A 25,930-nucleotide genomic window follows, 5' to 3' on the forward strand; every position below is an offset into this window, starting at 1 on the left:
TGAAAGACATGTTAAAAAAAGATGTTGTAAAATGCTTGATGATTTCAAAGACAGTCAACGTGGAAAAAAGATGAAAAAATAGAAGCTGTGCTGAGTTCATTTATGATCATTTTAATTGTGTTGCTGTTACATTTTTGATTATTCTTTATATCGCCTGTTTTGTTCCGAAAGGTTCACTTGCATTGTGGGTCCGTGTTTGTTTTCTATGCAGTTTTTCATTGATTTCTTTACTTCTCAGCTTAGTTTTACACGTGTTCGGTTAGTTCACAGTTCCCTCCTTACCTCCTCCTTTCTTTGCTTTAGTTTCTTTCTTTTTTTTCATCTCATTTTTTGGGTGTTCTGGTTCTTTTTCTGGTTTTGGACCACCAGCTGCCAGTTCTTGTACATTTGGGCCTCGTTTTGCATCCAACGAGTAATCATCCATGTTTTTTTAATACTTCTTGCCCAGTACACGTCTTTTTCATTTTTGCAGAAATGTACATCATAATGAGTTAGAGGGAACTGTAACCAGTCAAGTTAAAATTTGGTTGTCTGTGTTATTTTTGGTGTAAAAAAAATAGAGGATTATGAAATGTGCTTGTGTGGAAAAAAAAAAGAAAAAGAAAAGAAAATGCTTTCAGTTTGTGACATGAACAGAGACAAAGATCTAGATTCAGATACACAACGATGCACAGTTTTTCTGCAGGGCCAGGAACAGAATGCTCTTTTTGGAACCTGAGACGGGACAGCAAATGTCTCCTGGACCACCCGTCCAGGACACCCGTGCGTCTTCCTCCAGCTCCCAAACACACGCTAACTAACTACACATTCGCTGTTTTTCTCCACCAGCACCACCTGAGAAGAGGAGAGCACCTGTCATTCCTACATTAGCAGCAGCACAGAAGTACAAACATCCTGGAGATGAGCTCCACAGTCTGGTTGCAAGCTTTCCTTCTAATGTACTGTAATAGCTGGAGAGGCATCATATGACGAGCCAAGCAAGCCCTCGAATTACTCTGAGAGCACTCACACCAATATGGGAGTGATATCAAGTTGTGTTTTGTGAGGAGACCTTCAGAGCACTGCAGTACTTCCCTGTTACATCATGCTTTTCAGTCTAAATCAACAAAACACCATCATCATGTGAAGCATGAATTGAGCCTGTGCAGATACTCTTAATTTCATTGTGTGCCTTCTGTGGGGATCAAATGATTAAACTTGTGTTAAAGTGGATCTTTTTAGGGAGCCCAGATGGAAACAAACCCAGCTTCTTCCCATGAGACTCCCTCATCTGCACAGTATTGATCTGATCTGGGTACTCTGCTCTGTCTTGATTGTACACCCTCAATCAAGCCCCTGTTCACTAGCTGCCACATCTCATAGAAAAAAAGTCAATAAACATCTCCACACCACACTCCTCGTGTAAAAAATAACCAAAACACGCATGATTTTTTTCTTTTTAACATTTCCAGCCTGCTTACTTCCTTCATTAGACATTCATCTGAAAACTATTATGACTAAATATGTCTTATCACGAGGTTTACCCACATTGCTACAACATCCACAGTGAATGAAGTTCATTCATTGTGAATTTTTGAACCAAAACAAGTATTCAAGCAGGAATTCCACCTTGTCAGTGACACATTAAAGGTATACATACATCTATGTCAAAATTTTGTCCATACGTGTGCTCTGATGGCCACAGTTCAGTCTGGCACAATGTCTGTGCATTTACATTTTTGTAAAACGTGTTTGCTCATCCCCATTAATAAGAGCATTATTTGCTTCCCTGCTGATGCACTGAAGAGAGCAGGCGATGTGGGGACTTTTGGGGGGTTGAATTGGCCTTTGTATTGATCGGGTTTGCACAGAGCTGAGCCTCGGGCTGATGACTGTCAGTGCAGTCCATTATGCATTCAGATATGAATTGAATGATGTTCTCATAGACGCAAAAGTAAACCTGCTCTCTACAGACATCAAAGTTTAAAAAACAAAACAAAACAAAAAACCTGCTTTCAGAGCCTTTTTGGATAAGGATCACAAAGTATTTCACAACAACAGTCAGAAGTAATAAACATAAAATTAAAACATAGTAATATCTACTGGTTAAAAGCAATCCATAAGAATAAGTCTTGAGCTGCCGTACATACTATAAGCAAAGGTATTAGACAACAGGGGCAGTTACAGTGTCACGTTATTCCTGAAAGTGATGCAACAGCACAAGTACGACTTGAATTTAACCTGAAACATAAAAACAGCCTTTTTATGCAGCCGGTAAAGGGTTCTGAAACCACATGCATGTTCTGCATTCCCGTACCAGACCTCACACTATTCACAGCTCTGTATGTCGGCTGTTCCTCCTTTTCTGGCTCGTCACGAGTGGCTTACACAGATGGCAAACACCAAAAATAGAGGTGGTTTTAGGTTAAATCAGATTATGGCTGGATTATAACAACGCTAGTTAAAGTTTAGAGTTGGTATTTCTGCATGATTGAAGAACAGACGTGCTATAAATTATAATCACATACCTTCAGTTCAGATTAGAGACTAACTGCCTTTTTATTTTAACTTTTAAGGGAAGCCATCCTGAACTCGTCTGTGAGCTTGTAAAGCAAAGACTAAAATCAGCAAGCAAGAGCTCTCTGAGCTCTTTGACTGTGTGAATGTTGCTTTGTGAGAGTGTTCCTACTTCAAGAGGTTTTCAGGTTTCTGGTTGCGACTAACATTATTGGTAAATTCAAATTTCAATTGCTAAGATTTAAATGCTTATGAACAGCCATCCAGTACAGTTTAACACTCATAAAAAGATTATTATTAGCTACAAAACACTGTTTGTTAGAGCAGAGCTGGAAGGCATTACACTAGAGTACAAAATAACGTAACGCTGTAAAAACGAATCACTTGTGTGTATAGAACTTTTATGTTATTAGTAACTGAGTTATGAATTATGAATGCCTTGTGTATTTATGCTCTCCTTATGTCTAGGACCACTACCTGAGCCTGATATGATGGCATCTGGAGCCAGATTAAGCCAGGTTCAGCCCTGGCGTCTCATCGTGGTTGTATTAGATGGGTTGTCTGAGATGGAATCGGCCTGTCCAAAGTAGCTCACCCACCCATAAGTCCTGTGACCTCCTCCTCCACCACTTCCTTCAATGCAACACAGTTTTTCTAAGCTCCACTTTGGCCCAGATTTCCATCAGCTTAAGAATCTCCAGAGCCTGCAATTATCGCCACAAATGTTCTGAGAGGTTGAGAATGGAATGAGGCAGCAGTCTGCAGTTATGTCCAGTGTGGGCATAACTACACTAACCAATTTTGATTGCTCCACAAAGCAAACTGCAGCCATGAAGCGCGGTGGGCTTGTGGTGTCTGACATAAAGACTGTGACAAACTGATGTGGGTTAATGTGCTGCTCGTACGATTCATAGATTCTTGGGGCCACTCTAGATGTACGGGTCAACTAAATTTGGACTTGTTGAGGTAAAGAGCAGCATCAAAATATTTTGTTTCCAAGGGGGTTCACCTCAAGGTGACAGGTTCAGATACAGGACTGCATACTGATATACAGATTTAACTGTGGAAAGTGTGGCATGAGGACACATTCATTGCTGAGATGAAGAATAAGTTACATGGATTTGTATCTTGCTATGCTTTTATACATGTTTTATTTATCTGTTTATCAGTTTTTAACTTTTTCAGGTGCTTTAGGTGATATTTCCAGAAATACAACTTACTGTTGGTTAACTGTGAATCAGTTGCTGTTAAAAATTTGGATATTATTTAATTGTTTGATATAAATACTAAAATGAGTAAACAGCTTCAAAATGAACCACAGGGTGAAATACAGTGGGATGCAAAAGTTTGGGCAACCTTGTTAATAGTCATTATTTTCCTGTATAAATTGTTGGTTGTTACAATAAAAAAATGTCAGTTAAATATATCATATAGGAGACACATACAGTTATATTTGAGAAGTGAAATGAAGTTTATTGGATTTACAGAAAGTGTGCAATAATTGTTTAAACAAAATCAGGCAGCTGCATAAATTTGGGCACCACAAAAAAAGAAATGAAATCAATATTTAGTAGATCCGCCTTTTGCAGAAATTACAGCCTCTAAATGCTTCCTGTAGGTTCCAATGAGAGTCTGGATTGTGGTTGAAGGTATTTTGGACCATTCCTCTTTACAAAACATCTCTAGTTCATTCAGGTTTGATGGCTTCCGAGCATGGACAGCTCTCTTTAACTCACACCACAGATTTTCAATAATATTCAGGTCTGGGGACTTAGATGGCCGTTCCAGAACGTTGTACTTGTTCCTCTGCATGAATGCCTTAGTGGATTTTGAGCAGTGTTTCGGGTCGTTGTCTTGTTGAAAGATCCAGCCCCGGTGCAGCTTCAGCTTTGTCACTGATTCCTGGACATTGGTCTCCAGAATCTGCTGATACTGAGTAGAATCCATGTGTCCCTCAACTTTGACAAGATTCCCAGTCCCTGCACTGGCCACACAGCCCCACAGCATGATGGAACCAGCACCATATTTTACTGTAGGTAGCAGGTGTTTTTCTTGGAATGCTGTGTTCTTTTTCCTCCATGTATAACGCCCCTTGTTATGCTCAAATAGCTCAATTTTAGTTTCATCAGTCCACAGCACCTTATTCCAGAATGAAGCTGGCTTGTCCAAATGTGCTTTAGCAAACCTCAAGCGACTCTGTTTGCGCTGTGGGCAGAGAAAAGGCTTCCTCTGCATCACTCTCACGTACAGCATCTCCTTGTGTAAAGTGTGCCGAATGCTTGAACGATGCACAGTGACTCCATCTGCTGCAAGATGATGTTGTAGGTCTTTGGTGCTGGTCTGTGGGTTGACTCTGACTGTTCTCACCATTCGTTGCTTCTGTCTATCTGAGATTTTTCTTGGTCTGCCACTTAGAGCCTTAACTTGACTGAGCCTGTGGTCTTCAATTTTCTCAATATGATCCTAACTGTGGAAACAGACAGCTTAAATCTCTGAGACAACTTTCTGTGTCCTTCCCCTAAACCATGATGGTGAACAATCTTTGTCTTCAGGTCATTTGAGAGTTGTTTTGAGACCTCCATGTTGCTACTCTTCAGAGAAAATTAAAAGAGGAGGGAAACTTACAACTAACCCCCTTAAATACTCTTTCTTATTATTGGATTCACCTGTGTATGTAGGTCAGGGGTCACTGAGCTTACCAAGCCAATTTGAGTTCCAATAATTAGTTCTAAAGGTTTTGGAATCAATAAAATGACAACAGTGCCCAAATTTATGCAGCTGCCTGATTTTGTTTAAACAATTATTGCACACTTTCTGTAAATCCAATAAACTTCATTTCACTTCTCAAATATCACTGTTTGTCTCCTATATGATATATTTAACTGACATCTTTTATTGTAACAACCAACGATTTATACAGGAAAATAATGACTATTAAAAAGGTTGCCCAAACCTTTGATCCCACTGTAAAAGGGCAAAGAGTTGGATCCAGAATTGTTTTGCTAATCAAATCCTTGAAGTCAAATGAGTTCTTGAAGTGAAATGTTCAAGGAGAAAAACGTGGGATTCAATATAATATTCATATAATATATAACAATTGCAAATAGGGCTCAGGAAGTCTTTGGATTTGATGTTTACAGAACCCTGACTTATTTACATAACATTCATTAATTCATAAAAAAAAGGAGGATCTGATTAATATTTTCAATCACTGTAAGTGTGTGAAGCTTACTGAAATGCCCTGAACGTTTAAAAAGTGGAATGAAAAGTTTAGCTCCAACATCAGCAAGGAGGTCTTGAATAAGGAGTCCTTTGTCTGCCACGTCTTGGTCTCCTGGCTCCAGCCAGGGAAGCACTCCACTGATGCTTGTCATCTCCTTATCAGAGATGCAGACAGTATACAGAGGTGAGATGAATTCCAACCCACTGAGAGAAACACCCATCAGCCCTTTCAGAGTCATCCTGATCTTGCAATTGGAGAATGTTTGTGACTTTAAGGTCAGAGAAGAGGATGTCTCCTGTGCGATCGCCAGGCAGTCTAGCATGACAGTCACATTCTGGCAGCATCTCTGGAATTTGAGGGGCATAGTGGCCTTGACCTTTTCCCTGCCGATCCAGATAGGAAGGAAGGACAGCATGATGAATGAATAGATAATTGGTCCAGGTGATGGCAATTTGGCATTGCTCACAATAAACATGTCAGCAGCTCCATGAACACCCCTCAAAGAGTCCATCAGAAACTCATCTATTAATGGCGTGGCGTGAGGGTTCTAGGCAGGCTTCCTCACCAGTTTTCTTTGTTTAGTCTAGCCCACTGTCAATAAGCAGATGGACTCCTAAAACCTCCCGAAGACACTGTCAGATGGAAATTTAGTGTAGAATCCTGTTAGGTCATCAGATGACCAATATCTGCGGAAGAGGACAGGAGATGGCAGGGCTTCTTCTTCCAACCTGGCTTCCAGGTCTTGGATGTAGTCCACAGCCTCATCCAGGGCACCTGTAGAGATAAAAAGACTAAAGAAAATAAGGTGATCGTCTTGACATATTTATTACTGCTTATCTACACATCCCATAACAATAATGATATGCAAAACATCTCTAACAACATCACTGCAGATTCCGGTTTCTGTTTTCCACAGCTAGAAAACCACAACAGCCTAACTCTATTACAATACCATGTGCTGATGAACCTGTTGATACACTGAACAAAAATATAAACGCAACACTTTTGTTTTTGCTCCCATTCCCCATGGGATGGACGTAGAGACCTAAAATTCATTCCAGATACACAATATAACCATCCCTCCCAAACAGTGGTCACAAATCAGTCCAAATGTGTGGTAGTGGGCACATCTGCTATATTGAGATAATCCATCCCACCTCACAGGTGTGCCACATCAGGATGCTGATCTGACATCATGAGTAGTGCACAGGTGTACCTCAGACTGCCCACAACAAAAGGCCACCCTGGAATGTGCAGTTTTTTGCGCTATTGGGGGTCTGGGGACCCAGAACCGGTCAGTATCTGGTGTGACCACCATTTGCCTCATGCAGTGCAACACATCGTCGCATGGAGTCTATCAGATTGTCAATTGTGGCCTGTGGAATGTTGGTCCACTCCACTTCAATGGCTGTGCGAGGTTGTTGGATATTCGTGGGAACTGGTACACGCTGTCGTATACGCCGGTCAAGCACATCCCGAACATGCTCAATGGGTGACATGTCCGGTGAGTATGCTGGCCATGCAAGAACTGGGACATTCTCAGCTGCCATCTGCCCTGAACAATGTGAACCATGATTCATCCGTGAAGCGCACACCTCCCCAACGTGCCAGACGCCATCGAATGTGAGCATTTGCCCACACAAGTCTGTTACGGCGACGAGCTGGAGTCAGGTCAAGACCCCGATGAGGACGACGGGCATGCAGTTGAGCGTCCCTCAGACGGTTTCTGACAGTTTGTGCAGAAATTGTTTGGTTGTGCAAACCAATTGTTCCAGCAGCTGTCTGGGTGGCTGGTCTCAGACGATCTTGGAGGTGAACCTGCTGGATGTGGAGGTCCTGGGCTGGTGTGGTTACACGAGGTCTGCGGTTGTGAGGCCGGTTGGATGTGCTGCCATATTCTCTGAAACGCCTGTGGAGACGGCTTATGGTTGAGAAATGAACATTCAATGCACGGGCGACAGATCTGGTTGACATTCCTGCTGTCAGCATGCCAATTGCACGCTCCCTCATTGCTTGTGGCATCTGTGGCATTTTGCTGTGAGACAAAACTGCACATTCCAGGGTGGCCTTTTGTTGTGGGCAGTCTGAGGTACACCTGTGCACTACTCATGATGTCAGATCAGCATCCTGATGTGGCACACCTGTGAGGTGGGATGGATTATCTCAATATAGCAGATGTGCCCACTACCACACATTTGGACTGATTTGTGACCACTGTTTGGGAGGGATGGTTATATTGTGTATCTGGAATGAATTTTAGGTCTCTACGTCCATCCCATGGGGAATGGGAGCAAAAACAAAAGTGTTGCGTTTATATTTTTGTTCAGTGTATATTTACAGTACTTGTCAAGTTGACCTCACTAAAACATATGTATCTAGTGACTGAACTCTGTGACTGAAAAACAAAAGACAAGCACATTGCTACATTTATAATTTCTGTGACCAGGTTATGTAACAGAGATTATACTTTCAATGTATAACTTACACAAAGAACAACAATAATTCATATCAAGCGTAAACCCATCCAATGTCTTTTTAACTGGGTATATACCCATTTCGTAGTTTGTTTGGTTTTTTTTGTTTTTTTTTTGTCTCGCCTGTCCCATTTGGTTCTTTAGCCATCAGAATTGTTGTCTGAAGACCAACAAGGATACCCAATGGATTTACTTTGCCAAATGGATCATCGTGGCATTGCCGTATTGGTCCATTTGGTCGATCTTTGTTTTTATTATTTATTATATTTTATTTTCAGATGTTACAGACGGGACAGACATGAGTGAGAGATAGGAAAGGGAGAAAGAAAGAGGAAGGAAAGGAAAAACAGAAGGGGAGAGGGACAGTGAGAAAGGGGGGGAGAAAAAAAATAAAAATCTCCTGGATCACCTGTTGAGAGAAGAATAGAAAACAAGCAAAAAAAGGCAAAAAAAAACAAAACAAAACAAAGCAACATACTAAACACAACACCATCGCATTAATCTAGCTAAGTGTAAACAGCAGTAAATACTAAATATTCAATGTTGTTGTGCAGCACGCAGGACAGATGTGCTTCGAAGTAGCAGCCAAGAAAGGTGTAATTTGGGTCTACGAGCAGTGAACACCCATGTGCATACCTGTGTGGATCAGCGCGCTTGTATTCCAAAGGTTTCTCCATGTAACGATCTGCTAGGGAGTGTGGGGGGGCCACAGCCCCGTCCTCCAGGGTGTGAAGCAGGTATGGAGGAGATCAAAACTCCAGACATCCAGAGGCCCCCAGAACACAAGAAACCATGGAAGACCAACAGAGGGGCAGCCGCGCCACTGTTCCAGTAAGAGCTGAGGAGAGTCCCAGATGAGGGTTCACTCAGCAGCCGCGGAGCAGAAGCCAGGGGGAGTTGCAGTGACGCGCCCGTGAGCTCCGCCGGCCGCCAGCTGTGCCTGAGTGACCGAGCCCCAGGCCGAGAGGCCGGGGGCACCCCACCCCCGAAGGGGCCCGAGCGAGCCCCAGGCTCCAGGCCCCGATAAGCGGCCGCCAAGGAGTGAGCCGGTGTGTACCTGGACGCCCACCCCCAGACACAAGGAACCACCAACGCACCGACACCTGAGGGAGTCCGCCACCGGCAGGGGAAGTGGTGGTAGGTGGAGATAGGCCTCCAAACCTTGGAGGGCCTGAGGTGTCCCCAGAGAGGTGGCGTCTGATACCCAACCTGACATATAGACACAGACATACAGGCACACACAGACACAAACATCCATTCCCCCCCTCGTGTGTTCTAAGGTGCAATTAAAACCCAGGAGGGCATGGAGCTACCTGCCAAGGAGCAGCAGGTAAGCGCATAGTCCCTCCTGATAGCCCTCAATGTCTAAGTGTATTTAAAATTGAGAGGTGGGCAATGACGCCAGGGGTGAGGTGTACACCCTGATGGTAATTTGGACTCCGTGATTGTGCCCACCCCCAAGATCCTATATGTATGTGTAATGAGAGTGTGAATAATGTGAATGTCTAAGTTGTGGGATAAAATTGAGGCAGAGGCAGCCAGAAGGAGACAGAGGGGGGCTAGCCTCCTCTGCACCCTGGTGACATACCCCTACTCCAAGGCCCTGCATGTGTGGGTGGTTGTGGTGGAGCGGGAAGAGAGAGGCAGCTGGAGATGGGGAGGGAAGGAAGGGAGGGGCAGGTAACCCCTCCCTGGGGCCAGCTCCCCCGCTGACCCCAGTAGGCACTCCCACACTCCGCGACCCGCCAGGGAAAGGGGGCCCAGGCCCATCCAGACCAGGGCCCAGTGCAGCAGCGCCTCCCGGCCCCACAGAGCCCGGGACAGTCCACCCAACCCCACCACAGAGAAAACTGCACCCACCCCACCATCCACTCATCTTCCAGACTACATAAGACAGTAAACGCCCAGGCTGAGATCTTCCTCCACCTCTCCTGTATCTCCCCCTCCTGCAGAGAGAGTTCCTGAAGAGAGGAAAGCTCCTGCAAGATGTGACCATCTCCCCCACCAGTTGAAGAGCCCCCCAGGTGGTTCGACGCACCGGCGGCACCCTGCTCCAGGGCCGGGCCCCCATGCACCCACCCGCCCACAACCCCGGCAACACACCAACCAGGATCCAAGCCCCCGAGGCCTGGCCCGGGCCCCAGCCCAGAGACGGAGCGCCCCCAGAACCTCACGCCCATCCCGGACCCACCCAGGGCCAGCCAGGCTACCAGGTCAGTAACCCACGTCCGTCAGCACAGACCCTCCCCTAGCCCCGCTGCACGCAGCCGCGAGGAAACAGTCACCTGAGAGCCAACAGAGCCCCCAACCGGACATGACCGCTACCCCGGGTTGAGCCCCCCAAGGAAGATGCCTCCGGGGAACCCCCCGACGCCCTAAGCCTGTCCCTACCCCCACACCAATCACAACAGTGAAGGTGGGACCAAATTATGACCCCCCACCCCCACTAGGTGATGGAGCTGATAAAAGGAGTCCAGAGCAATTGATCTGATGTGGTGGCAGAGGCTGTGTCAAGACTAATATAATCTAATAGATAATTTCTATATTGGTTAGAATTAAGATTATTTTTATTTTTCCAGTTCATGAGGACTGTTTTCTTGGCTATGCATAGGGCAGTGAAAATCATATGGGCTATATTCTTTTCTGAAGTGACATTATCTAAGCTGCCCAGTAAACACACTAAGGGGGAGGTTGGAATGTTACATTTCAGACACTTTGATAAGTCTTCACATATCTCGCGCCAAAACTTCTGCACTGGTGGACAGAACCAAAGAGCGTGGATGTAATTGTCTGGTGTATTGCCTTGACAGTGTGAGCAGTTGTTGGAAGATGTAAAGCCCATCTTGAACATCCGATGACCTGTATAGTGCACTCTATGTAGTATTTTGTATTGTATTAATTGCAGACTGGGATTTTTAATTAATTTAAAGGTTTTTAAGCAAATCTGAGACCAGAAGTTTTGGTCTAAGCTGACTGATAAATCTGCTTCCCACTTTGCAATAGGAAGGGATATTGATTCATCTAATTTAGAAAGTGTTCTGTATATTTTAGATAATAATTTGGGGGATTTAAGAGTAAGAAAATGTGCCGCACTTAGTGGTGTTTGTAATTCAACTTGACTGAGGTTAAATTTCTTTTTTACTATGGATTTAATTTGTTGATATTCTAAAAAGCTTGTCTTGTTGATCCCATATTGTGTAACTAGTCTGTCAAATGGAATAAATTCTGTTCCCTCTAATATATGTTCTAAGTATTTAGTTCCTTTACAACTCCATTCTGGGAAATTAATCATATTATTGTTTTGTAATATGTCAGGGTTATTCCAGATAGGTGTACGTTTGCATGGGATTAATGAAGACTCCGTTATTTTTAGAAACTCCCACCATGCTGTCAGAGAAAAGCTGATGTTGATACTTTTAAAGCATTCATGTCTTTTGACGTTTGAGCTAATAAATGGTAGGTCTGAAATCTCTAGATCCTTGCATAGTGCCTGTTCAACATCTAGCCAGGGCTCAACTAAGAAGGTATGTTTTAACCATTCTGAGATGAACTGAAGCCTGTTGGCTAAGAAGTATTGGTGAAAATTAGGCAGGTCTAATCCTCCTCTATCCTTGGTTCTTTGTAGCGTTTTTAAGCTGATACGCGGGGGTTTATCTTTCCAAAGGAATTTGGAAATATGTGAATCCAGAGATCTGAACCAATCTTGTGATGGTTTGTTAGGGATCATCAAAAATAAGTAATTTATTTTTGGCAAGATCATCATTTTTATAGTGGCGACCCTTCCCATGAGTGATATGGGTAAAGATTTCCATCTAGTCAGATCGCCTTCTACTTTCTTTAGAAGTGGGATGTGGTTTAATTTAGTTAAGTCTGAAAGCTTAGGAGAGACATTAATACCTAAATATTTAATATTTCCGGATTGCAGTGGGGCAGAGGAAGAATTATGGAAGGAGCAGTTAATGGGGAGAACTGTAGATTTTGGCCAGTTAATTGAATAATCTGAAACTCTTGAAAACCAGTTTATTAAAGTAATTACCTCAGAGAGGTTGGTTTGTGTGTTTTGCAGAAAAAGCAACACATCGTCCGCATAGAGACTGATTTTATGTTCTATGTTCTTACATTTTATGCCCTTAATTGTTGTAGCCTGTCTAAATGCTGCTGCTAGAGGTTCGATAAAAATTGCAAAAAGTGAAGGGGAGAGTGGGCATCCCTGTCTGGTGCCCCTCAGGAGATAGAAGCTGGAGGATGTCTGGTCATTTGTTCTGATACGAGCTGTTGGGGAATTGTATAATATTCTTATCCAGTTTATGAAAGAGTTTCCAAAACCAAATTTGTGTAAAGTTGCGAATAAAAATTTCCAGTTAACTCTGTCAAATGCTTTTTCTGCATCTAGAGATAATATTATGGTTTCGATGTTTTTATCGTATGAGTAGTCTATTAAATTAAGTAATCTACGAGTGTTTGTTGAGGAGTGCCGACCTTTTATGAAACCAGTTTGGTCAGGATGAATTAAGAGGGGGGTCATTTTCTCTAATCTCTTTGAGAGAGCTTTGCAGATTATTTTAAGGTCTACATTTAAAAGAGAAATTGGACGATAGCTTGAGGGAAATAAAGGGTCTTTGCCTGGTTTTAGCAGGAGACTAATGTTGGCAGAATTCATATTTGGTGGTAGTCTGCCCTTTTCCTCGATTTCCTGCAACATGCTGTGGAATACTGGTGCCAAAATTGTCCAGAATTCTTTGTAGAATTCTGCAGGGAAGCCGTCTGGACCTGGAGCCTTATTATTGGGCATACTTATCAGGGCTTCCTGGAGTTCACTTGGCGTCAGTGGCAAATCCAGTTCCATTGCTTGACTGTCTAGTAATTTTGGAAGAGTTACGTTGTCAAGAAACAGATCAATTTCATTTTTAGATGGGTTTATTTGTGGTGAGTATAAAGTTTCATAGAAATCCCTAAAAATGTTGTTTATTCTTCCAGGATCATATATTATGTTCCCCGATAAATCTTTAGCAGCACATATAGTTGTTTTTTCTTTATTTATTTTTAGCTGGTTAGCTAGAAATCGACCTGATTTGTTACTGTGTTCAAAATTCTGCAAGCGAAGTCTTTGTATAAGGAATTGTGTTTTTTTATTAATAATTTCATTTAATTCTAGTTTTGTTTTGCATATTTTGTTCAATGTTTCCTGATCTTGGTGGGACGCGTAGGCTTCTTCTAGTGATTTGATGTTTTTTTCTAATTCCTGAATATTTTTGTTTTCTTCTTTCTTTTTGTGTGATGAGAAAGAAATTATTTTACCTCTCATCACAGCTTTCCCTGCTTCCCATAGAACAGAAGCAGATATTCCGGGAGTGTCATTAAAGTCTAAATATGAAGTCCATTCCTTTTTAAAATATTTAATAAAGTCTTCATCTTTAAGTAGTGATATATTAAATCTCCAGTTTTTTCTTGGCGTAGTGTTATTCTTGTGCATTAGTGTTAAAGATACAGGAGCATGATCGCTGACAGCTATAGGATGAATCTCAGTGTCTGAAATGTCACACAGCAGTGAGCTGCTGACCAAAAAATAATCCAGACGAGAGTAAGAGTGATGAACATGCGAGAAAAAAGTATATTCCTTACTGGTGGGGTGAAGAGAGCGCCATGCATCGCAAAGACCAAAGTCGCTCATATACTGTTTGATTATATTTGTGGACTGCCAATTGCGCTGAGTTCCTGTTGTGTTGAGCCTATCCATGTCTTCATTTAGTCCAAGGTTGAGGTCACCGCCAAGAATGAGTGTGCAATCAAGGTGTTCAGAGAGTGCACTAAAAATCCGTGGAAGAATGAGGGTTCATCAACATTTGGACCGTATATACTTACAATACATAGTTTTTTGTTCAATATTGATAGTTTAATAATTAGAAATCTACCCTCTGGATCTATAACTGTATCGAGTACTGTAAAATTAACATTTTTATGTATTAAAATTGCTACTCCCCGTTGTCTAGAATTATAACCGGCTGCAAACACGTTAGGAAACTCAGGTGTTTTAAGTTCATTTAAACCTGTGACAGGTCTGTGAGTTTCTTGTAATAAAACAACATCTGCCTGTAGTTTTTTAAGCTGGTTAAATATCTTTAACCTCTTTCCTCTGGAGCCAGCTCCATTTACATTCCATGTGACAAACCTCAGCATGCCCATAATTGTGTGTGTATGTCTAATGAAGTATGCTGGGTGTTTCGTTTAGACAGGTGGAGAGAATGTGGAAACATCCCTTGTTTGTAAATAGAAAGAGAAAAAGAAGTGTGGTGAGAGGCTCCATAAGTCTGACTATGTGTGTGAATATTCACTAATATGAACAAGCGTGGCTTGCTTATGTGTCCTGCAAGTCTGTGCGTGCTGTGAGGCTGTTGTGAATGTGCTGCCGTTGAGCTGATGTGTTTGCGTGATCGTGGTGTGAAAATATGGAGAAATAGAGGGTGTTGTTTGTAGGTGAGTGGGGAAGTAGGTGATCACAGCAGTGAAAGACAAGAGAAAGAAAGAAACCACATGAACTGTGAGCAACAACAACAAAAAAGAAACGAAACGGAAACATTCCAATTAAAGCAATGACGGAGGGTGGCGGTGTTATATCTGCTATGACATCATATTGATATTACTAGGTTAAACCCATGTTAAAAGAGAAAGTGTGAATGAATAAGAAAAGAGTGTAGCGGGTTCTTATCTGGAGTGCAGTCAATACAACCACGGTGTGGTGCCGGGGTCGCGGTAGAGCTGTCCGTCCACGTAGAGCCGGTCCACGGCGATGACAGCACGGGAGCCTTTCTGGATGAAGCTACGTCGAACTGGGAACAGGACCTTGCGTCGTTCCAGGATCTCTTTGGGGAACTGGTCGTTCACGCTGAAGTCCGTTCCTTTCAGCTCTCTGCCGCGACTCTTCACCTGTTCCTTCTGTTTGAATTGACCGAATTTGGCCACAATAGGCCGTGGTCTCCCGGTCCGCGACCGCGCGCCCCCCAAGCGATGTACTCTATCGAAGTTGATGTTCTTTACGGTGTCCTCCGGCATTTCGTAGTATTTTAAAAGAAACCTTCATAACATTATTGGTTAAGCAGAATTTTCCTCTATGTAGCCAAAATGTATCACTAATTAGAATGTTGGCTATTGTGCCTCAAAAAACTTACAGCACACGTCTTGACAGAGCCTCAAACACCACTGCATATACTTTGATTATAACAGGTATGTTAATCTTGGATAAACCTGGATAAACTTAAAGATTTCCCTCGGCGCCAAAGAAATGTTTAAGTAGCACAATATCATTTTCAACTCGATTTTAATAATAAAGTGACTTGTTCTTATAAAGTATATTTCCATTATTATATACATTAATAACTTTTTGGAGAGAAGTTAGGTTTGCATGCAAGCTTCCAAGCCAAAAGAGCTTGTTTATGAGAACTAGATAACTTTAAAGGTTTTTTTTTTTAATCTTGTAACTACATTCAGGTAAAAATAAATCAATCAATTAAAAATTACAAAAAGATTGTTTGAAAAGGTATTCCAAATCGTGCCTTTGTCATTGAATAAGTTGGTAAACCACTTCACCTCAAAGGAATTATTTAAAATTAAAAATTTCAAATGATCGATTCAAATATTGATAGTATCGATATCAATGCTGGTATCAGTATCAGATCGATACAAACGCATCTGGATCAATTTTTTTGCTTCTGTCGTCAAAGTCCAGTATGAATCCCACTGAACTGTGTTTAATACATATTTATTATCATTTTTTAAATGAAAAAATGTACCTCAAACAAGCACTATGAAAAAAACTTTGTTGTCTGTCACATCAACTCTTTATAGCCTATAGCACACTAAAACAGCAGAAGCTGACCCAAAGTCCTTTAAAGACAGGCACATTTCCAAAAACACAGTAACGAAAGCTGAAAGGTATTTCTTTTACTGGTAAGGTATTTTTAATGTGGATAGTAAAATCACAACACTGTCATTTTATGGTCATTAAAATGTGTTCAGAATTTGGTAAATGTAGGATGACTTAGCTCGTACATTTCATGACACACTGCTCTTCCACATAAGCTTCTACATAAGCTCCCCTAAAAGATACTTAAAAGTATTAGTATCAGTATTGGTATTGGCAATACAGCCCTTAATTTATTTGGTATCCGATCGACACCAAAATCTGCTGTATGACACAGAACTAGTTGCTATATGACAGGAAGTCCCGTTGCCAAATTTCAGCGACCCCTGGTGTGAGAGTGTGGAAATAACAGGATGGTGGCCGCTGTAGGACAAACAACTGTTGCCGCCGTTGATCTGAAGAGCGTGTAGGCTGCAAGTCTGCAGTTCACCTCTGCTGTCAATATGTTTCCACATCTATTTACTCTGAAGGAGGGTGTAAAACTTTGTAAAAGGAAAGGATGAACCAGTGAAGCTCACTTCTGTCGGATGACGGCGACACTGAGGTGAGTTTTTAAGGATATCTTTATCCTTACCCACTTTTCAGAGGGTAAGACTGCTTTGTTTGCTTTGGGGGGGTTTTGTTTTGCTTTTTGTGGAGGATTTTTTTTGTGTGTGTGATATTTTTGCTGCTGTTAGTGAAGTGGACTGTTGGACTCGGATGCTATGTGAGAATTTAATCAAAGTGTTTGTCAGAAGAAAATTGTGATTTTTAGAACCTAACATATCTGTCATAATGTCCGCTAATAACCACAGTCTAAAAACTTAATGCTTTACACATCACGTGTTATTTTTCTTAAAAGTAATGCAGTACTTTGCGTAATTCGTTACACTGCTCGTTGCATTACTTTCACACTTCGCAATGAATTGACACACATTGTCTCGCAATTACTAGTTAACAGTATTAACCTTAGGCTACAGTGCCAGTGTCAACACAAATCTCTAGCTAGCTAGATGCTTGCAGAGAGCAGCAGTATAATGCAGCTGTTTCTGTCTTGGAGGCAGTTTTCAGTTTGTCCTTTCATGCAATTAAAATAACTGTAATGTAAGCTCCACCATTTCCCTCCTTCATCTGCACATGGACTGAAATCAGCTGATTGTAGGTAGCATGCAGGAAACAAAAAGGCACATTTATTTGTTTGTTTGTTTTCTTTCCTCCACCCCTGTGCAGATAACTGAAGAACCTTTGTAACTCATACAGTTAACAGTGATGTAATTACCGAACATAGCAGAGTAACGTTAGCTTACTGTGTTATTGACAAATGTAACGGGATTACAGTAACATCTTGCTTTGACACGCTTTACACCAGCAGTTACACCAGCTTATAACCAGCTGTTGTTGTTTAGCCGGTTCATTGTCAGCTGTCTGGAGACAGGAGTCATATGTCTAATCTGCTGACAGTAATTAATTCTGACAATATCAGGAATAAATGAGCATGTTTATTCAGGTTTTCATGTGTTTCATGGCTTCAGTTCAGGAGATGAGGCTTGAAGTAAGAAGGAAGAGGGTGAGGTGAAAATGAAGGAGGAGACAGAGCAGTGGTGGAGGAAGAGAAAAATATAATGAGAAGAGATAATGAAGATATATATGTACATATGGTCATATATGATTTGAAAGATGTATGAGCTTTAAATTGAAAGTAACCTATAAGGTGTGCTAAGGCTTGTCTGTAATAACATAAATAAAATGTGATTAGGCACAATTACAAGCGCAATCATGTCAGGAGAAAAAGAAAACATAAACAAGTAGAGCAGGACAATATGACCAAAAATATTTATCACGATATGCATTTGAAAATTTGCGATAACGATATAACTGACGATATAATTGACGATATAATTGACACTAGACAAAATACTTTACAACTCCACATAGGGCTGTTCGATATAAGATATATATCGGATGACGATATAAAAACGTCTATTGTTTCATTTTACGCTATCGTTTGTTTTGTGGTGTTGCAAAATAAACTGTTTACGGCAATATTTTTTCATCGTTTTGATGGTCACTGTAGTGGCTATATTAATTTCTTAAAGTTCTCTGTTTGTCTTATATTTAATATAACCACACTACAGACGGACAAGCGCCTGTTTTTATGCATTGTTGTTAGCAACAACGATGGTAAAACCATCACGTGTCCGCTTGTTTATTTTCTACATAAACCTTTCACAATAAAGCTCAAGATCCTGTTGAGACTTTTCAAAATAAACAGAATCACATGAAAGAGTATGCAGAGTATTTACCGATGAGAAGCAAAAAAGAGCCGTCAGGTGCTAAAAAATAAACCTTAGACTCAAACGTTAGAACAGGCTTTTCCAAAACTGCAGCACGCTGTGTAATAAATACTCGCAAAGAAAACGGCGGCTGTTACAACCTATGTCTAAAAATGTGTAGTTTCCTGCATCGGTAAAACACTCGACACCAGATACACGACGCCCAGCTGGAAACACTTCAGCTGCCCGAGATTTACAGAATTTACAGATAATGTTAAATTTTTGTGATTTATATCGTTATCGGACGATAGATGTTTTATATCGGGATATGAGATTTTGGTCATATCGCACAGCCCTAACTCCACGACTTTATTAGTGCAAAAAAACCCCCCAAAAACATCAATGTGTTTTCACTTAAACAAGCAGCTGTTTTTTATGTGCATTAAAGTTATATAAAAATGTAACAGTGCAAATGCAAATTCCTTGCTGACAGTTTAACCAAAAGGCATTTCCAGTGGAAATTGGCCAAAATATCCTCAGTAATGCTCCGGGCTGTGCTCCGACAATCCATCAAGCCGATTTTCAGAAAAATCAAAGGATTGATTTTAAGTGTGCCGTATTTTCCAAAAAACACGGTAATAACGACGGCCCGCTAGCACGCGCTACCAAAAATAGTGCTTTGTTGTGTATCTGACGGACGAAAGCTAAACCAGTTCCACACCACTGAAGTTGCAGCATTTTTACAAACCAATTCTAGTTCATCCGTTTCATTCAACGATCCACTTTCGCTCTTCTCATTCTCTGTCGCCGGCATGCTTTTTCCGCCATGTGCGTATGAAAACAAAGGCACTGCACATGCGCGTTTTACCCATATTCTATTGCGATATTTCATTTTCTTATCATTGCCCGACCCAGTGTGTGAATGTGTGTGTGAATGGGTGGATGACTGGATATGTAAAGCGCTTTGGGGTCCGTAGGGACTAGTAAAGCGCTATATAAATACAGGCCATTTACCATTATACCGGTATTACTGTGAACGGTGTGATATGGCCCAGCCCTATAAACAAGTATCTTAAATTAACTCGATTAACTTTAGAAGGGTTTATTTTATATGTACAGCTAGTACGTATTAAGGCATTCTTCTTTTCCCAGTCAGAATGGAACAATTTTTTTTTAAATCATTTTTAAATGCAACAGAAGCTTTAGCAACCTTAAAAAATCCTGGATTGAAAACAAGAAACTTAAATAATTTTCAAATTCCTTTCTCCATCCAGTTTTTGTAAAAAAAAAAAAAAAAAGCATTCATTTGTCAGAAGGCACAATTGCACACTCGTCTATATAAGCCTGCTTTATGGTTTTGTAATAAACTCTAATTCAGTGCATAAAAAATTAAAAAATTAGCCTTTGACAGGAAGAATCTAAAAGACCCTGCACAGTTCTCGAAATGTCTTTGGACGGATGAAGCCAACATTAACTTACTAACTTGTTATCTTATGGCATGAGTATGCATGGCTGCCAGTGAAACAGGCTCAACAGTGTTTAATGATGATATGACTGAAGTAACTGCATGAATTCTGAAGTGCACGAGGCTGTACTCTCTGCTCAGATTCAGTCAAATGCTGAAGAACAGATGAACTGTGATCATGGTGCAAATGCATAATTACCCAAAGCAAACTGCTTGCAAAGTGATGTGCGATACCACTGATTTCCTTTCCGATCCGATACCAAGTAAAATTCAGGGTGGTATCGGCGATACTGATCCGATACCGATACTCTGTACAAAAACTTAATGTTTCATTGCATTTCATAATACAATATATAATTGTATTATGTAATTGTAATAATAACATAACCATATTGCTTCATAATGATTAGAGGACATCAGACAACTTTTTTTATTGCTTAATAATGCAGAATAATCATATAGAAATAAAAAAAACTGACGTTGTGCGCTATTTGAGCATGTTGCCTGCCTGCAGCACAAAAGGACTCTGCGAGAGACGTCTGTCTCGCCCTAACAGCACCTGTCCCTGTCCTCCTCTTCAGTTCGCCTCAACATAAGCTTATCATATTCTGTGATGTGATTTACTCCGAGGTGTTTGACGAGGTCAGTGGTGTTGCCACAACAACGTGTCCACACAGGACTCTGTTTGCGCTCAGCCATTGTTGTGAGTGTGCACGCCAGGGGCTGCAACACATTTATACAGCCGTATTCTGCATATGACTATGAAAGGCGTAAGAGGAAGTAGTTCCTTCCAAATTAGACGATCCGAATTGTATAGTTTCTTTCCACTGCGTTCATTTTAATGGAAAAACTACAAATTTACCCCAGAGTACTAAAATATCGATATTATAATATGAGAATCGATTCTAGAACATAAATTGCTGGTATCGGAAGAATCGATATTTCAGTATCGATCCGCACACCACTAGGAAATACAGCATTAGTGATATCCATTGGTTCTAGACTTCAGGTAATCATTGACTGTGAAGGGATTTCATTCAAGTATTGAAAATCAATCATTATGTTTAAAATTCTGCTAGTCTGTGAAATTTATTTTGACCCTCTGGAAATAGGTAGCTGTGCATAAAAATGGTCTTAACTCCTAAACAGCTAATGCAGGATATACAATGGCATGTAAAAGAAACTGGCTGAATACATTAGGCTATGGTAATAAAATTACTTCCACCTCTCTAAATGTATTTTACAGGTAAACTACTTCATTGGAAATTTCAATCGTGTTTTTGACCAAGAATAAATAAGCTATTAAGAAAGTCAGTTTCTGCCTTTGTTTCCTTCTAATGCCCTATAGGTTCTCCCTGGAAAATATGTGCAAACAAGTACAAGATTGTGAGATTACTCAACATAAGCAAAAGCTGGTTAGGGTGTCTGATAAGAACCGTGCAAAACTCAACAGTGTTACTCAACCCCTTTAAAGAAATGGCACTAATCACTATTTACACAACTGTGTATTATGAAAAAATAAGCTTTTCTCACTTGGTGTAGGGATTATCTCTAGAACTGCTATTTCACTGACAGCTAAGAAGATCTGCAAGAGCTGCAAGATCAAACTTCCCCAAAATGTATGGAAACACATATGCAGACTTTCAGAAGGAATGTTTGGATCAGATAGGGTTCAGTGTGTTTGGCTTGGAGCTGAACCATCACTGTAAATGCTCTTTGTGTAACATAGTATGAGCTGATAAGTGGCTGCAAAGGAGTTGACATTTATAGATTGGTCTGTAAATGCTTGTCTACGCAAATAATGAATAAAAATACAACTCCGTGTCTAAAGACAATCATCCCAAACACACTTAAACAGTTACACAAGAGAAAAGTATAAAATATTTATTGACCTAGCACATATCTTAGTGTGAATCCATTAATAGTAGTTTTATTTTAAGCTGAAGGTTGAGAAACAGAAATAGACTCACATCTGTCCTCAGATTTGTGCGAGACCAATACACGGTTGAGTATAATGGATATAATTACTTTGATCTTTGACCTTTTGACCCATTCTGTTTTGAAACTCTATATGTGAAAACTATAACCATTGTTTGCTCAATAATCAGTGTGTTTCTTTATGCTACACCTCAGATACACCAAAGAAGAACACTTGACAGTAGTTAGCACCAGAGAGTTAAAATGATCTGAAATTTAAATTTGGATCCCTGTACACTCAGTGCTAAGCAACTGACAAAAAAAACAAACAACTGACAACTGTTCATAAAATGAAATATATTGAGAAAAGGCTGCCATGTTAACTATTATAAGGACACAGGTTTTTGGCTGTTTTGGGGCTGAGTTTTTCCAGCCTTGCCTGGAGCCGTGGAAAAAAGATCACAATGTTTGGTTATGTTTGGCTGACTTTTAAGCTTTGTGACAGTTAATGCGATCGGGTTTATTCTTCACGCTATCAAAGATGTTTTAGGTTTTATTTCAGTGTTTTATTTTCACAGTCTAACTGTGCTAATCTTAAAAAAACAAAAATCTAAAAGGTAACAGTGTAACATTTATTACGTTATTGGAGGCAAATTCTGACCAATCACAACTCACATTGACCAATACCTTTTAAATCTGAGCAAACAAGCAGCAGTTCAGAGGTGACTCAGCGGAGGATAAAAGAACTGTCCTTAACTTTATTATCAACATTTACTGTACTGTGGATGTCAGATATTGTGACTGAAGTTTTGGTTACCCAGAACCTGCTTGCCTCTCTCCTGGTGTTAATGGAATAGTTGCACCAGACGTGGCATTCAGAATTTAAAACAAGGTAAGAAAAGAAATCTCATTTATCATAAGCATTGTCAAGAAATACATCACATGTGCTTTCTTGCGTTTTTTGGGTTGTTTTTTTTTTTTTTTTTTTTTGTTATACAGTTTTGTGACTACTTGAGTTTCTGGCTGTTCAGGTTACACTGAAGATGAAGGCATTTCATGCAGCAATTTTTTAGCAGTCATTTTCTGTTGAAAGTAGTAGTAGGAGTTTTGGTAGAGTAATAGAAAAAACCAGAGAACAGACAAGAGTTGGAGATTCAAATTTTTACATATTTTAGTTTCTCATTGAAAGCAAAGGTTGTTTCAATTGCGATGATTTAATGAATTTCAAACGCAGTGTGCTATTCTCTCTCTCACTGTATCGCTCTCTCTCTTCTTATGTAAGTCAGTATAGCTTTCTCTTTCTCCCATCTATATGACAGTAATCATCTGAATATGACAATATTTATTAGGGGTGCAACGATACGGTTCGATACTTTGGTGTCACGGTTCGATATTTTTTCGATACAAAAGAATGTTCATGCCTTTTTAATTTGTCATTTGTTAAAATTATAAATATATATTTTAACTCAAAAGTACAGTTTTTAAATTTAATGTTGCTGAAACAAGAAAAAAATTTTTTTTTAAATCTATCTGATTGAGGAATCACTCATCTTTGGATGCGTGGGGCTGGACGACGTCAACACGTTAACGAGCTATCCGGTTGTTCAGTGATGACGCGACGAATCCTACTTCCGGGTCTAAAGTAGTCTGCGTTTAATATGGCTTTTGTGTTGTTAACATGTTTAATGTTATGTATTTTCTTCTATTTGATCTCAAAAAGCTCCTAAAACAGTCAGTGATCCCTGTTGACCTCCCTCGGCTTTTATTACCGCTAATCATTTATTTAAGCTCAGTTTTTAAAACCTTACGATGTAACTACAGCCCAGCCCATGCAGCAGTATATGAATGACTAACCTCGTATTGTGGATGGATTATCTCAGTTGTTCTCCTGGCTGAAGTTTGGTCCTTTTACAGCATCCTGCCATGCGATTACATTTGTTTCTGACCACCGAGAACACTCACGTTAACTTTTATCGAGTGGAAAAAAAAGTTAGCTTGTTTATATTATGCTAACATAGCTATGTCGCTAGCGGTCACGTAGCACATCATTATATACCAGCTAGCCCAACTTCAGTAACCCTACAAACGTCACTGCTGTTTAGTTTTCTGTCTTCATTTATGCTGGAAGTGATAACAGAGTATGTATGTATGTTTTAATTTGTTTCCAAAACCCCGCAGTCAGGACATGCTATATTGTATTTAGATAGAAGCTAGCGAGCTAACTCCCTGCTAACTTCTAACTCCATTAAATGTCATAAATTCCGTTTTCATGGATGCCTGGATGTTAAACTCAATTGTTACACCTGGTAGAGCAGAACGCTGATCATTTTATTAAAGATGAAAGACTTTAGACAGTTTTTCAACTCTCAGTAATGCCACAGTGATCGTTTGATATATGGACCTGCAGCGGAGTTTAGACCCAGACACGGCTAGTGACGTCAGACTGAACAACCGGATTGCCACTAACGCACTAGTTCCCACCAATGTAATTGAGCATTGCGTGGCACATCCGACATACTGTTTTACTTTTGTCCATGACGTGCTTACTTTCAGGGTCATGCTTCACATGAAAACCTAAATAATTCCAAACGCCAGATGTGAATGAGGGTGGGGGAGGTTCAATTTCGGGTAGTGTTGAGGCAATTGCCATGTTGCAACGAGTTTAACTTCTGTCTCGCTAGCTTGCCCCCACACACACACACATCTGCACTCGACAGTGCAGCCTAGGCGGAGTAGTCGAACGCAGATCCACTGAGCTCTCAACACAGACAGCATCGTCAGAAGAAAAGTTGATAAAATAAATTAAAAATTTTGTATTGTTTGATACATATGCGTACCGAACCGAAAGCACTGTATCGAACGGTTCAATACCGATACGAGTATTGTTGCACCCCTAATATTTATGTAGTTATACTTTGGACCCTGGTGTTAAAGTGAATGGATAAGCCTTGTTGGGCAGCACAGACTGCAGCAAAAATAATAATGACAGAAAGGACATAAATATAGTAGAATAGTATGAGTATAAATTCAGTAATTACAAGGCATAGCCCAGATGGCTCTAGCGATGGCGACCGTGGCTCAGAGGTTTGGGAAGCACATCTGTAACCGGAAGGTTGCCGGTTCGATCCCCGGGCTCTCTGTCCTGGTCGTTGTGTCCTTGGGCAAGACACTTTACCCTACCGCCTACTGGTGTTGGCCAGAGGGGCACGATATGGCAGCCTCGCTTCTGTCAGTCTGCCCCAGGGCAGCTGTGGTAGCTTGCCTCCACCAGTGTGTGAATAGTGGCATTGTAAAGCGCTTTGGGTGACTTGAAAAGTGCTATATAAATCCAATCCATTATTATTAGTTTGTAAAGAGATGGAAATCTGGGCATCTCACCTGCCTAAATGCAGCAGATAATCCACCTGTTGAAACTGGGATGATACACAAAAACCTTAATCACCCATGGTCATGTCATGTGGGTGTTTTCACCCCCACTTTGGAGCAGTGTTTTTCAAAACACCTGCGCTTTGGAAGCTCGTCACACGGTGTGTTCCAATATTCAGTTTTGCTTTGGAATAGCCCTAACTGAGGAAAATGACAAGGAAGTATCCGCATAGCACATAATAAGAGCCACTCCACATCTCCAAATACTAGGAAAAAGAGCGTAAATGCCTCCTTTATTGTCCCGTTTAGCACAGAAAGCATCCTTTATGAAAGGAGAGGAGCAAATACCGTCCTATAAGGCGATTTATTGTGATGTTACAGTTCCAGGGTGATCTACTAACTGTATGCTATCCTTTGTGTACAAAGATGTGGGTAGAAATTTACCAAAATTATCCAGCGTAAGCTCAGGTTTCACGCATGTGTTTTTCTCTGAAAACAGTAATCCGGTTGAGATAAATTAATTGTGTTACAGATTCAGCAGTGACGGTAACTTGCTTTGTGCACACTGCTGAAAAAAAGACAGCTCGGCTCTGATGATTTCTGCTCTTTTTTATGACAATCCCAGTATTACTTATGACCAATAAGCGGAGCTTACCTGGACTGAGTGAAGAGTTTTAGGACAGAGACAGTTTGGGCAGCCTTAAGCCATCCACCCAAAATACTGAGTAAGCACTTCTTGTTTCTTGATTTTTTTCAGGACTAGATTTGTAAAAATGCAGTAAATTGTGTCCCTCAGATTTTATAATTCACATTTTCGTG

The 25,930-nt window shown here is 40.7% G+C and overlaps 1 protein-coding gene across 1 annotated transcript in view; it reads left to right on the forward strand.

Moving 5' to 3' along the window:
- The first annotated feature begins 8,040 nt into the window (after positions 1-8,040).
- slc4a1b (solute carrier family 4 member 1b (Diego blood group)) overlaps positions 8,041-25,930 on the forward strand; it is a 37,389-nt gene continuing 19,499 nt past the window's right edge. Inside the window, exon 1 of the mRNA XM_086303612.1 lies at positions 8,041-10,406. The gene's annotated coding sequence lies outside the window, so the exon portion shown is untranslated. The remainder of the gene's footprint in view (positions 10,407-25,930) is intronic.

The sequence above is a fragment of the Aulonocara sp. 'chitande type north' Nkhata Bay genome, linkage group LG8, assembly GCF_057382095.1.
Source record: "Aulonocara sp. 'chitande type north' Nkhata Bay isolate Kocher_YH1m ecotype deep benthic linkage group LG8, A_spYH_male_GT1.1, whole genome shotgun sequence".
Lineage (NCBI taxonomy): Eukaryota > Metazoa > Chordata > Actinopteri > Cichliformes > Cichlidae > Aulonocara > Aulonocara sp. 'chitande type north' Nkhata Bay.